Genomic DNA, 15,854 nt, shown 5'->3' with positions numbered 1-15,854 from the left:
TAGTTAATATACAGTCTCCAAGTCCCATCCTTCTTTTGTACCAACATGATTAGGCTTCCATAGGGTGATGAACTCGGTTGGATGTGACCTTTCTCTAGCAGCTCCTGAATCTACCTCTTGATTTCATCATTTTCCAGAATGGAGCATCAATAGATTGGCCCATTTTCTAGTGGCTCACCAAGGGTCATATTGATGGAGTTCTTAACCTGACAGTGGAGAGGAACTATTGCATGGGAGGTGCATATTTCCTCGTACTCCTCCATGACCTTGTCCATAATATGTAGTTATCATGCGGAGGGGCCATGTCTAGATTTCATGGCTACCATCTTCTTCTTTCCTTGAGGGCATATCATCGGGAAAATAAATTTCTTGGTTTTGGAAATGAGCTTACTTCATTGTTTTGTAGTATCTAAAGAGATGGAGGTAGGTGGTGCTACCTTCGATATTGTGAAAAAATTATTTCCCAAAGTAACAATAATAGCATGAGGCCTTGATTCATATACAACATGTTGCTTCCGCAAGTATGGTTGGCCTGATAATACATCACAAACATCAAGGGGATCACTACCACATAATACCTCAACTGTGAAGGGCTTGATGTTATATGGAAGGTGACGCGTTGTCTCACATGAAGATCCTATCCTTGGTGAAGCCACTCAATGGTGTATGGTTGGGGATGTTCAATGGTCGCTAAGCCTAGCCACTTCACAACCTCTATCAAAATGAGGTTCTCTTGGCTCCCGTTGTCGATAATGAACTATAGTGGGGAATCATTTACTCACGTCTGGCAGTGGAAGAGGCATTGCACCTCCTTTGTATCTTCAAGTTCCTCCTTCTAGATATTCATGGTGGCAACAGTGGCATTGGGTTTCGAATCAATAATATACTTCCCTTTGTCATTCCCCTTGTTGGGTTCTGGCTTGGAGTCAGAACATGAATCTGGTTCGAAAACCTTTAGCTCAGCCACCAATGACTGCTTGGCTCAACACTCACTTGAGTTGTGAGTGGAGCTCTTATGGAACTCACACCACTTTCCCATGTCCTTATTCGGCTTCTAGGTGTTGTTCTTTGCTTGCGGCTTTGGCAGGTTGTCCTGAACCACCCTGCCTTGGATTTATCATTTGTTCTACTGTTCTGGGGTACCTTTCCCTTTTCTTTGAATTCACAGATCCAAAGTCTCGCTTCTTTTGTTTAAACTTATGCTCGATCAGTACACCGTACACAACAATGGGATCTCCCGAAACTCCATCTCGTCCTAGATGTACCTGTTTAGGTAGCCACAATATTTGAGTACCAAATGTTGCTTAGTATCCTTCATAACCAAATTTGTGTGAAGGATATGAAAAATATTGGTAAACTCCAACACGTCTTGGTCCCTTCCCTGCCGCAGTGTGGTCCACTTTATGTATTTATCGTCATAATCTCTGACATGGTAGTACTTGTGGAGTCCTAAAAAGGTATGTTTTTTATGATCATTTCAGTGGCTTTTCAGTGGAACTTGTGAACCTTTTTGCATCATGAACTTGGAAAACAATAAAGAATTATGACAAAACATGTGAGATTAATATGCAAGACTTAACCGTTGATAATTGTCATTCTCCTATGCAGGAAAGGGTTAAAACGAGGAGTTGCTGCTCCAAAGAAAAAGACAAGAATAGGGTAAATGTTGTGCCTTTGATGGGGGACCGAGTGCAAACAAGGCTAAGCAGACCAAAGCAAACTAGCTCGGAGAAAGAGGAGAAGACACCAGCTCGGTGGAGGAGAAAAGAAGTGATTAAGGATTAACAGTTTGGCAAATCCCTCAGGACCTTAGATCGTGAGGGATCGCTGTTTTATCTATCTTGTTACTTAAACATCTTCGCCGTGACCCTTATATAAATGGATGGCACTGTTAGCTTTGGGGATGATGCTTTTTTGTAATTTTCTATTAAAGATCAAACTTTGATCATCGAGTCTCGTTGAGAACTGGTTCATTGAATTTTTATTTTATGCATTAATATAAACTTGGTGATTATCTTATCTCTGCGTTCGGATTAACTTAAAGCGGTGTACCCTTCGAGGCTAAGGGCCCGGCCATCGAGGACACTTGCTTCTGTATCACTACGATTTGATTTCTATGTGGTTTGCTTATCGTCGTTATTTGGTAATCTGATATGCTTTATAAGTTGACATCACATGCTTCGCTAAGATTAATTCATTAAGGTTTTTACAGACAGAACTGTTGTATTGACTCTTCATTATATTACTGATCCTTTCAGAGTTGATTGAATGTTATTAGTCTTCACCGAATATTATTATTGTTCTATTACAGAGCTTTTGTGGTGTACAGTCATGTTATCGAATTTATCTGAAAGTTGTGTTCTTTACGATTGTTGGATTCAAGAGTAATGTTGTTCCATTTTGAAACGCAGTCACATTTCTGTTAATTAAGATTGATGCTAGCTCAGGTTACTCTTCAAGCGATTTGTGTGTGTATATGATTTCCAAGCACTGTTCCATAACTTATCAGAAATTAGTGTTGTTCCATTAGTGTGTGTTGCTTGATTTGCCTTAAGAATGAAAGATTGATGTTTGATTACGATGGGTGCATTTCAGTTAGTAGATTAAGTTTGATTACTGCTCGTGAGACTTAGTTGTTTGATTGTCGTTCCATTTCAGAATTGTTGTTCCATTTTATCATTGCTATTCCATTCCAGATTTGTTGTTTGATTTCTTATTTGTTGTTCCATTTTTCTATCTGCCGTTTCATTTACTCGCATTTGTTGTTTTGGTGTGAGAGACAATCTATGGCTGTAGTGAGCTTCGACATTTACTGTCTAGCTCCCAGACTCGTGGTCCATGCTCTAATTTCCTTTCCATCAGTTTCCAAAGGGATGGGTTATCGTTGTCGAACCCTTGATTGATAAGTTTCCCAATTTCTGTGTGTGTGATTTATTCCTTTAAAGTAACTTAGTTATAGATAAGCATCCATTTACTCTTGTATTTTTGAACGTTGTACTACTAGCATTACTCTGAAAAATGATAGCCTCAAACTGAGACACTCTTTGAAATAACAAAATGCTCCCAGATTGACTTATTAATGTGAGGTAATTAGAGGTGAAAGAGACCCTTTTTATAGCTCTACATTTTGGTGTCGTTGACGGGGAAAGAGTGTATCCATTTGTCCTTTTCAGAGTAGTGTACGAACCTGCCAGGGAAGAGTTGGATCTTAAAAACGGAATGTAAGAACCTGCGTGCGGAGCATGTAAAAGGCCTGCTCCGCTGTCCACTTTCCTAAGTGCATGACTAAGCAGAAAAAACCAGAAAAGAATATAAAACCTCCACCCAAACCTGAAAAAGCTAAGGGGTCGGTGACCCTTGGCCGAATGACCTTCATAGACGAAATCTACAGGAAAACAGAATCTCAGCCATTAGTAGGCCCTAGGAAAATCATTTCTAAACAGCCTACTATTTCCCTTCAGGCCACAGGATCACCATATGTAGCCTTTGCTGAGGTGCATAGTCAAACTGAAGAGCAGAACTTTCAAGAAATTGAAAATTCTACTCCAGAACTATTGCAGGAAGGGAATTTCAACAACTTTTGTGAAGGAGAAGGAGAGACAAGGGAAACTGAGGAACCAAAATCTCCTGTTAGGACAAATCAGCCATTAAATAGCCTAGATAAGGGGAGCTCTGCAAAAATCATTGTTGAAGGAACCCAATCTCCTCAGACATCAGATATTCTCATCATCCCAGATAAAGGAAGTGCTATTAAAACTATCCCTGTCAAAGCCATTCCCTCTCAACCTAGGAATACCCTCCTAGATATCCGAAAAGGTTATTGGCATATATTCGATCCCATGGCTCAGAACCAGCCAAACACTCAAACCTCTACATTACAATACCCTATAGTGGATTCTGCAGCAAATGCGCCCATGAAAGCCATCCCTCTTCCACGTATCCCTACATTTCAGGTTCTGACATCAGAAGATCCGGATGCTTTTTTATTCGAATTTGATGTGTTGTGCAGGGGATATGATTACACCACCGATCCCTAGAAATTGAAATTATTCCCCTCTACATTAAAAGGGGCTGCTTTAAGATGGTTTATGGGACTAGGTGGTGGGGTCATCAACAATTGGGATCAAATGAAAGAATCTTTCTTAAACAAATATGAGGACTATTGTAGGTCTAGAGAATTAAAGGAATAAATATTCCAAATGACAACCAAACTGCATGAAACATTATAGGAGTGTGTGGATCGTTTTCAGTACAATCTACAAAGATCTCATTATGCATCACTACCTTTACCTGATAATGTGTTAAAAATTGTATTGATAAGGGGCATGAAGGAACAACGGATTGAAACATTAAACATCATGGGAAAAGGGGATATTTATCAAGAGAATTTTGCTGACATCATTGATTTATGTATCAGGAGTTCGAGAGGCAGCACAAGAGTAAAACCGGCAGAATATGATCGGTTTGTAAGAGATAATAAAATACCAACAGAAGGAGTAATAGTGTAGAGATTGGAAATTTATTGGAAAATTTTAAAACTGATATTTTGGGGACAATAAAGACACAACTTGGTATTATGCAGGCTAAAGGAAAGCAGATGGAGGTAGAACAGAATTTGGCGATCTTCTATCCCCGATGTAGGAAAAAGCATAGTCACAAGGAATTTCCACTGGATACAGTCCAAACATGCGCCATCTGTACAAAAGATCACCTTATGGAAAGCTACACATCACTTCCTTGATTAAAAGCAGTATATAAGGAAGCAGAAGAAGAACGAGAATCGATGTACTTGATCAATCAGCGCCGCTAGTGGCAGCCGAGACAATCTCGTATGTTTCAAGACCCAACTTCTTCTTTTCAACCTCCAAAATATAATGCTCAACAATATAGTATGTGGCAAAGTCAGTCCCAACCCCCATTTTCAAACTGGTTACCACCATCGTTTCCTTCTTCAAACCCATGGTTGAATTAGGCAAGCCAATCTGGTTGGCCGAATTTCCCTTACACTCCACCATATTGGCAAAATAGCCCATATCCTCCACAACGGACTCCCCCTACTTCACAAAGTTCACCCTGGCAGACAAACTGGCAAAGACTGATGCACCAGCCAGTAGGAACTATTCTGCTCCCTCAACCTACTTTGCCAGCCTTACAACAAAATCCTCAATCTAATCTGAGACCGCAAATCCCAGCCCAACCCAACCCCAATCCAAATAACAGACCGGTCCAGTCTCTTCAAATTGTAGAATCACCAGAAATAGGACCCGACCTAAGGGAGTGTAATGATATTCAGTTACGATCTAGACGCATTACTGAAACTGAGGGAGATAAAACAGTTCATATTGAAGATCAGTTACCAAGAGAACATCAGTTGCAACAAGAGGATGTAAATAAGCAACAGACTCATAATCAAGCAAACACATCCTCTCCTCCATTCCCAGAATGATTAGTCATACCTCGACCTTTACAGTATCCTCATCTTCGACATTCTGGGAGAATTACAAAATTTGTGCATAAAAATCCCATTCCTCTAAGCCATTCAAGACATTCCTATATACGCAAAAACTATCAAAGAATTGTGCATAAAGAAACCAAGGAGGAATATAACAACTAATCCAAGAGTCCAAGTAGTAGGTAGTTTATCTGATTTACTATCTAGGAAAGAAACACCCATTAAATATGAAGACCCAGGAAATCCAATTGTAACTGTTCAAATTTATGGTCACACCCTATCTAATGCCTTAGTTGATCTAGGAGCTGCAATTAATATTTTAACAACCACTAGTTGCGAAAAGCTTGGCATTACATCTGTAGAACCCACCTCTACTTTGTTAGAATTGGCTTACCGATCTGTGGTTAGACCAGAGGGTACTCTACATGATGTCATGGTCTCTGTAGATTCCTGGGAATATCCAACCGATTTACTGATAATTAATCCAAAAACCCGACTTGACGGACACCCGCTAATCCTAGGTAGACCTTGGCTTGCCACTGCCGATGCTTACATTGGTTGCCAGCAAGGAAATATGACCATAACCAAGGGACCAAATATAAAAAATTTAGTTCTATACCCTCCAACGTAGCCAAGTGTCACAATAATTAAAACTAATAAACACCCTGTATCATACCTTACTGATAACATTAGATCTCCATCAACTATATAAGAGGCACTTGATTTTAAAGATCAAACAGAAGATGATGCCATTAATAACTTCATTAGTCAACCTGAATCCGGATCCTGCACAGAGTGTCACATGATAGAAGTAGCATTTGATAATGAATTAGAAGAAGATCCTTTGAAATATACGCATGACCAAATAATACCCCTTACTTCTGTTGCAAATAGTAAAATTATGGAAATTGAACAGGGAAAAACTTTAAATATCAATGCCAACCTCACACCTGAACAAGAAACGAAGCTCATCCATTTGTTAAGAAAATATCAAGAAGCATCTGCATGGGATTACCCTAATATGAAAGGAATCGATCCCCAATTTTGTACACACCACATTTATATAGAAAAATATGCCAAACCTGTTCGTCAACCGCAAAGGAGACTTAATCCTCATCTAAAAGATGTGGTAAAAGCTGAACTTCAAAAACTTTTAGATGTCAATTTTATATATCCTATTTCTGATAGTAAATGGGTCTCTGCGCTTGTGGTGGTACCAAAAAAGAACGGGAAATGCAGAATTTGTGTGGATTACAGGGAACTAAATAAAGAAACACAAAAAGACCACTTTCCTCTCCCATTCATAGACCAAGTATTAGATACGTTAGCAGGAAATAAATTCTTTTCTTTCCTGGATGGCTTCAGTGGATACAATCAGATTCAGATTGCCCCTGAAGACCAGGACAAAACTACTTTTACTTGTCCTTGGGGAACATTTGCCTATCGAGTTCTACATTTTGGCTTAGGTAATGCTCCCGCCACATTCGAAAGGGCTATCCTTAGCATTTTTGCATATTTAATAAATGATGGGCTCGAAGTATACATGGATGAATTTACACCATATGGAGATGATTTTGATCCAGCACTAGACACCCTAGAGAAAGTCCTACAACACTGCATAGCTACCAAGCTTTGCTTAAGTCATGAAAAATGTTACATGATGATGACTGAAGGACTTATCCTAGGACACTATGTTTCAGCAGCCGACATTCAGGTAGACCCGACGAAAATCCAAACACTTTTACTTATCCCCACTCCTACTACTCAAACAGAGGTACGTAACATTCTTGGATTTTCTGGTTATTATAGACGATTTATAGAAGATTATTCACACATTGCTGCACCTTTATAAGCACTAGCTGGTAACGGTGATTTTCCTTGGACAGAAAAAAGTGAGCGCGCCTTCAAGAATTTAAAGAAGCTCGTATCCACAGCCCTAGTCCTTTGAGGACCAAACTGGGATTTCCCATTTCAGATATCATCTGATGCCTCAGATACAGCCATTGGCGTAGTCCTTGGGCAGGAAGAGGATAAAAAACCATATGCTATCTGTTACATCAGCAAAAATTTATCCCCTGCTGAATTAAATAACATTGTTACTGAAAAAGAATTCCTAGTTGTAATACATGCTGTCAATAAGTTTAGACATTATATTACAGGCTATCCTGTTATCTTGTATACAGATCATTCTGCCATAAAATATTTAGCAAATAAGCCTGTCACAAATGCCAGAATAACTAGATGGTTGATTTTATTGTAGGAATTTGATATCACAATCAAGGATCGGCTTGGCAAAGAAAACCCTGTAGCCGATTTTCTCTGAAGAATGCCATAACCAATCAATGCAGCAGCAGTTGAAGAACAGTTTCCGGACGAACATCTGTTTGTTGTTACCGTTCAAACACCCTGGTATGCAGATGTTTCCAATTACCTCACAGTAGGTAAACTACCAAGAAACCTAACCCCTAATGAACGCAAACAAATTGTTCATAAGAGTACTCGATTCTCATGGACTGGGGGCTATTTGTTTCACACAGGGGAAGACATGCATATCAGGAGATGTGTTCGAGAAGATGAAATCTTTGACATCCTAAAAGCCTATCATGATGGACCATGTGGTGGACACTTCACTGAGTGTAGAATTGGACATAAAGTATTGCAGACAGGATATTATTGGCCCATGATTTTCAGAGATGCAAAGAAATTTGTCCAAGCCTATGACAGATGCCAGTGAGCAGGACGTCCTGGTCAAGCTGACGAGATGCCTCTGAAACCACAGTTAGTCATTGAACCATTTGAACGACGGGCTCTTGATTTCGTTGGACCCATCAACCACTCATCAAATCAGAAAACATATATCTTGGTGGCAACAGAAGATGTCACCAAATGGGTTGAAGCAGAAGCATTTCCAAGAGCCACAGAGGACTCTGTCATACAGTTCCTGTTCCACTTATTTGTACGTTATGGCCTTCCAAGGGAAATAATTACAGACGGAGGACCACAATTTGTTGGGAATAGATTAGCTGCAACACTTAATAATTATCACGTCCAGCATAAAATCACTACTCCATACCACCCACAGGCGAATGGACAAGTAGAAAGCAACAATAAGGTAATAGAATCAATCTTAACGAAAACCATTGCATCACATATGCGTGATTGGGTTTCCAGACTACCTGAAGCACTTTGGGCCTATAGAACAACATGGAGGAGCACCACTGGTTACTCATCTTATCAATTAGTGTTTGGAAAATAACCCATTTTTCCCATAGAATTTGAAATCCAAACATTACGAATAGCACAGCAAGTTGGCTTAGATATAATCGAGGCACAGATTAATCGACTACATCATATCAATGTGTTGGACGAAATTAGGCTCTCTGCACTTCAAAAAATAGCATTGATTCAACAGCAACGAGCTAAATGGCTTGATGTGTTGATTAAAAAGAAAGTCTTCCATGAGGGAGACTGGGCTCTCTTGTACGACTCTCAGTTTCAGAACTTCCCTGGGAAACTCTAGACTCGTTGGTTGGGACCATATGGAATCCAGAAGGTACATGACAATGGGACCCCTACTCTAATCACCATTGATGGTTCTGGATATACCTTCAAAGAAAATGGCCACCGAGATCATCTCTATCGTAAAACACTCACTCGGGAATCATTCTGCCAATAGCTACGCCGAGACACTGATATGGAGATTTTAGGGGAGGAAGAGAAGTCTTCCTCACCTGCAATTCATTAAGGAATTCATTTCTTTTTACAATTTGTACATAAGTTTTTTTCTTTGAGTCATTCCTGTATATATGTTTGAACTAATGTTTTACTCTCATTTTTGTTGTTCCTTTTCTTTCTCAAAAGAACAACATTTTTATTTTTTTCGTTTCGTTTCTAAAAGAATGGCATTTGTGTGCTTCCGCTGTTCCTTTTCAAAAGGAACAACATTTTTGATTTTTTGCTGTTCCTTTTCAAAAGGAACAACATTCTTCATTTTCTGCTGTTCCTTTTCAAAAGGAACAACATTCTTGATTTTCTTATGTTCCTTTTCAAAAGGAACAACATTCTTGATTTTCTGTTGTTCCTTTTCAAAAGGAACAACATTCTTGATTTTTTTTGCTGTTCCTTTTTCAAAGGAATGACATTTGCTTGTTCTGTTGTTCCTTTTCTAAAAGGAACAACATTTTGATTTTTGTTGTTCCTTTTTCAAAAGGAATGGCACTGTAGTGTGTTTTCTATCCCTTTTCCAAAGGCACATCATATTTTTTATTTCTGTTGTTCCTTCTTCAAAGGAACAACATTTTTGCGTTTTTGATGTTCCTTTTTCAAAGGAACAACATTTTTAATGATTTTTGTTCCTTTTTCAAAAGGAACGTCATTTCGGGTGTTTTGCTGTTTTTTTCCAAGAAAATAGCATTTTTTAACTTTTACTGTTCATTTTTTCAAAGGAACGACATCGGTGTGTTCTGCTGTTCCTTTTTCAAAAGGAACGACATTTGCACTTCTATCTATGCTCCTTTGTTGGAACACCATTAGCATACCTTTTCTCTCCTTGTGAAACAGCTCATTCCTTTTGTTGACCTAAATTGAGGGTGCTCTTTGCCGCTGTTCTTTCAAAGTCTTTAAGATACCGCTATGCACTTATGCAATGAACACAAAATCACAACATACTGAAATCCGCAAATTATAAATCACTATCTTTACAAGGCTCTCTATTGGTAAGAGGACAAAAGGAAGGACACACTTATTCATTATCTTTTGTTGTCATTGTCTTATTAATTTCACTTTGATTGGTTATCTTTATCATGACAATCCCTTTAATCCTCTTTGATTATTACTTAGGAATAAGAGTAAAGGGTTTATATCTTCCTATTGAGATGATAATACTTCTTCCACCATTCCTATTCTTAAAGAGTGTTGAACTACCCTTTGTGTATAAATAAGGAAAAGTTCTTTATGAAAAAGAAAACAGTAAAGATGAATTATAAGTTGTCAAATGCAGGATAGGGGGTCTCATCAAGAGCCAGCCTACCATGATCATGAGGATGGAAGTGAAGTGGCATTCCCACTATGGCCACCACACTAGGGATATGATCCAAAAGGTATATCAAATAAACAAACCTTGGAATATGAGGTCTCATCACGAGCCGGCCTGCCCATTTTTCGCTCCTTCCTCGTGAATGGCATTATGGCTAACTTGTTACCAAGCTAGCATAATGGCCTACACTTTGACATTACATTCCTTAATATGCACATAAAGGATCATGATTCCAGGGGTGAAATAAGCAACTCTACCAAGGTTATGGACACCTGTTGGTAGCAGAGCACTATTAATGCTATTGAAGTCACATTGGTTACACCAGTAGGTAAGATATTAATACTCTTTTGTTTCTTATATCCTAGGAACTAATCATACATTATTTCCCGACTTATATATCGCATGAACATTTATTACCACCAATCATGGCAAAGGACGTGACAATGGCCACATGAGATTTGGCAAGTACGATAGACGTCCTGTCCCCTAGCCTCGCATCATATCACAACAGCCTCTTATGTAATACGCGATCCAACTTTATGCTTCGATTTCGGTAATTCGTTGTTTTTCTAAACATGACATATTTTCATACATTGTTCCTTTATGACTCTGTTGCAGATCTGGTGTTGCTCCTTTCCTTGACGGCTGGGACAGCCTATCACATTGTGGGGGGGGAGGTTAACCTCATTATTCCCCAGATTATGTGTCAGCTCACTATTCGGGAAAGATAGTGTACTAGGGTATGGCATGGTTTAACGACACGATATTTATATTTTTTACACAAGTTGCTATTCATAAGACATTTCTGTTGCATACTCTGTGTTTTTCCGAAATCTTGCGATTATTACCCTCTTTGTGTTTCAAACAGCACAAGCTGTTGCTGTTCCATTGAGAATCCATAGTGAAACCATGGGAGGAAGGGAAATTCGAAGGGAACCTTAGGTGTTGACAGTCTCCGCTGCTGCCCGGGAGATCCTGGAAAGAGCAGGGTGGCTCATTTATCTCAACCACTTGCAGGAGTCTAATGAAACAGTGGAAATTGAATTCCTGTAGAATCTGGAGGAGGATTACTCCATAGTAAGGGGGAGATAGATAGGAGTCACCGATGATATAATCGCAGAAGTCTCGGGACTACCAACCAGTGGACCTGTATGGACACTAAAGAAGGAAAGACTACAGAAGATTATAAAAATCTTCCAGGACGAAGGCCAGAGCTTGACGATTAAAGGGAAGGGAGTTCTGCCAACAACGCTAGGAGAACCCTCGGCAGAATTAGCAAGAACCATGCAAAGCTACATCACCTGCGAGGGGAGAAAAGATGTGGTAAGACCATAACATCTTAAACTCTTAGCTTTTCTAAAGCAGAAATGCTCTGTAAATCTGCCTGCATTTTTGAATTCATTACTTCATGACATTGCACGAAGCTTAAAAAAGGCACAACATGTAGATTCAGTTGTCAGTCACCACGGGTTAGTTCAATTAATTGTTAGTCATAGCCTCACCCAACAGCAAAGCAGCTGGGAAGAGCTAATTGCAATAATTGAGGGAAGGGCGACAGCACCATCCCCAAAACGTAAACATACTACCAGCACACCAGAACGTCCAGAAAAACACAGAGAATTAGTAAAACAAAAACATGTTGCTAGTACATCTGAACGTCCAGAAGCACACCAGGAATCAGCAAAGCATAAGCATGCCACCGATACACCCGAACAGCCAGAGAAACACAGAAAATCAGTCCTATTAGCTCGAATATGAGGAAGGATGGAAAAGCTCCAGGAAAGCACCAGCCAACCAGTAGAAATTGAGGACGAGCAATTCTCACAGCTAGAAGTAGAAGTAGAGCAAGCTGAAGGAGAAGAGAAAGAAGATGCCAAGCAATCTGAAGAGGAGGTCGAGCAATCTGAAGAGGAAAATGAGGAAGAAGCTGAGTATTGTGAAATAGACGCTGAGCATGCTGAGGCAGAAGCTGAAAAATCTAAGAAGAAGGAGGAAATGGGATAACAGGAAGGTAGCCCACCATAGGACCCAGTGGAGGAAGATGAATTGGCCGCAGTTTTGGCCAATATGGGTGAATATGGCCAACCTTATAGTCTAGAAGACCTCCACGACAAACCCCAAGAAGAAAACGCATCTGAAAAAACCACATTCATAAGAGGAAAAAGAAGGAAATCTCCCTGTTCATGATGAAGAGGAGATAAGAGATACTGAACGTGAACAATCTGTTCCCAAGGCACCAGAGGAAATTCCGGAGGAAGTAAGAGCAGAAAAAGAAGTTGCCTAGGAAGTGACGGAACAAGTTAAGGTTCCTACCCCAAAACAGCCAAAACATAATAGCGAAGAAACACCCCAGGAGAAATATCTAGGGACATGTCACGACCAAAATCGCAGTAGACAATTTATTGTTCCTTCTAATGAAACACTGGAAATTAAGGAATTGCGAAAGGAACAACAGAGATTATTGAGCATAATATCCCAACTCCACCAGCAGATCAGGATCCTGAAAGCAAGGTAGAGAGTAAGGAAGACAGTAGGGAAGAAAAATGTGACCATTCCAGTAAAACTTCGCAAGGCAAAAGGGCGGAGGACTAAAAATCACCCTGTTGTTCAAAACCCTACTGAAAATCCAGTTGTTGTTCCAAACGATGCTGAGGAACAGACTGTTGTTCCATTTGAAAAGGAAAAGCAGCAAGGTGGTATTCATGTTAAAATAGAAATGGATGATATGATGACTTGTGACAAGGAAATCTAAACGAAGGCACCACCCTCACGGGTGATAAGGGTTCTGAACTCAAAACAACGCAATAAGAAAGTTTAGGTAAAACTCCCGGCCTCCACTGTTGCATGGAGAAGAGATCCAAAGACAGTGACCTTGCGCAAGGGATTGAAACAGGCTCAGTAAGAAGCAGATAGGCTTAGAGAGCAAACCATCCCTCGCGAGAAGTATGAAGAACTCCAGCAGCAAGTAAGGAACGTAAATCAATCTGAAAGCTAGGCCTTTGAAGGCGAAAGGAAGAAGAGAAGGTTGCAAAGGTAACTCATAGGCTAGATATTGTTATCATGTAGATGGATACCTTGTGTTCTTTATACAATGATGTTTTAGCATGTAGGGCCCCTGCCAAAAACTATGCTTTGCTTTTACTGGAACGATATTTACAATTAAAAATAAAAGCTGTTAAAGTAGGCGCCCATATACAAATTAACACTGTCAATGACTTTATAGACTACTATAAACATTATGGGGTGAAGGTCCAGAGATTGCTGTGTGAATTCTATTTTCATAACCTCGTGCTAGATCAGAAGACTGAGCTGAACCCTGGCCCTTTTGTTGGATACATCCAATTGCAAGCATTCATCTCATTCGAGGTTAATCAGATTAAATGGCTCAAGGCCTATAATACCTTCCAGAGGCAGGAAAATGGCCTAGATTTGTGGGTAAGGGATGAGCCTAGGGACCTAGTGCAGTTGTGGAAAGCACATAGAAACCTCATGAGGACTCCAGGTGTCATTGAAACGTTAGGACCCATGCATGAGGCACTCATTCGACAAAGTTTAGAATATTTTCTTTCTATCAAAGACCTCGCCATTGATGCAGCCAAATTTCGGTACCGAATCTCTAATCCAAACATCCAGCTCAGGGAACCATTTAAATATGAGAATTTTGATTTAGTTGCCAACCATTTGAACCTCTATGGCGAAAGCATTTTGAGAGCAGGGCCATCCTGGTTAGGATATAGATTCCACAGTCGAATTATTTGGCACCCTGCACCCAGATATCAAGCCCTGTATGAGATGCCTGAGGGTCAAGTAGGCCAGTTCTTTGATTACCTAGTCACTCACCACAGCTGTAGGCCTCCGCATGAGATTCCTTCTCCAGCCTATTCTCTCACTGCCTTGCATGTCAACTACAACGTTTTCATGAGGGCATGAAACAGGGTAAGCAGGGGGGTGCGTGGAGTCCTAAAAAGGTATGTTTTTGATGATAATTTCAGTGGCTTTTCAGTGGAACTTGTGAACCTTTTTGCATCATGAACTTGGAAAACAATAAATAATTATGACAAAACATGTGAGAATAATATGCAAGACTTAAACGCTGATAATTGTCATTCTCCTGTGTAGGAAAGGGTAAAAACGAGGAGTTGTTGTTCCAAATAAAAAGACAAGAACAGGGCAACTGTTGTCCCTTTGATAGGGTACGAGTGCAAACAAGGCTAAGCAGATCAAAGCAAACATGCCTGGAAAAAGAGGAGAAGACACCAGCTTGACGGAGGAGAAAAGAAGTGATTAAGGATTAATAGTTTGGTGAATCCCTCAAGATATTTGATCTTGAGGGATCGCTGCTTTATCTATCTTGTTACTTAGACATCTCCGTCGTCACCCTTATATAAAGGGACGACACTGTTAGCTTTGGGGATGATGCTTTTATGTACTTTTCTGTTAAAGATCAAAGTTTGATCATCGAGTCTCGTTGAGAACTGGTTCATTGTACTTTTGTTTTATGCATTAATATAAACTTGGTGATTATCTTACCTCTGCATTTGGATTAACTTAAAGCGGTGTACCCTTGGAGGCTAAGGGCCCGGCCCTGGAGGACACTTGCTTCTGTATCACTACGATTTGATTTCTGTATGGTTTACTTATCGTCGTTATTTGGTAATCTGATATGCTTTATAAGTTGACATCACATGCTCTGGTAAAATTAATTCATTAAGGCTTTTACGGACAGAACTGTTGTATTGACTCTTCATTATATTACTGATCCTTTCAGAGTTGATTGAATGTTATTAGTATTGACTGAATATTATTACTGTTATGTTACAGAGCTTTTGTGTTGTACATTCATGTTATAGAATTTATCCGAAAGTTGTGTTCTTTATGATTTTTTGATTCAGGAGTGATGTTGTTCCATTTTGAAATGCAGTTGTATTTTTGTTAATTAAGATTGATGCTAGATCAGATTACTCTTCAAGCGTGTTGTGTGTGTATATGATTTCCAAGCACTATTCCATAACTTATCAAAAATTAGTGTTGTTCCATTAGTGTGTGCTGCTTGATTTGCCTTAAGAATGAAAGATTGTTGTTTGATTAAGATGAGTGCATTTGAGTTAGTAGATTAAGTTTGATTAATGCTTGTGAGACTTGGTTGTTTGATTGTTGTTCCATTTCAGAATTGTTGTTCGATTTTATCATTGTTGTTCCATTCCAGATTTGCTGTTTGATTTCTTATTTGTTCTTCCATTTTTCTATCTGTTGTTTCATTTACTCGCATTTTTTGTTTTAGTGTGAGAGATGATCTGTGGCTGTAGTGAGCTTCGGCATTTACTATCTAGCTCCCAGACCTGTGGTCCATGCTCTAATTTCCTTTCC

Source organism: Pinus tabuliformis, chromosome 4_1 (genome assembly GCF_031772625.1).
Source record: "Pinus tabuliformis cultivar Carrire ecotype Pingquan chromosome 4_1, CPIR1, whole genome shotgun sequence".
Lineage (NCBI taxonomy): Eukaryota > Viridiplantae > Streptophyta > Pinopsida > Pinales > Pinaceae > Pinus > Pinus tabuliformis.
The sequence above is the reverse complement of the archived record's forward strand: the minus strand, read 5'-3'. Positions refer to the sequence as shown.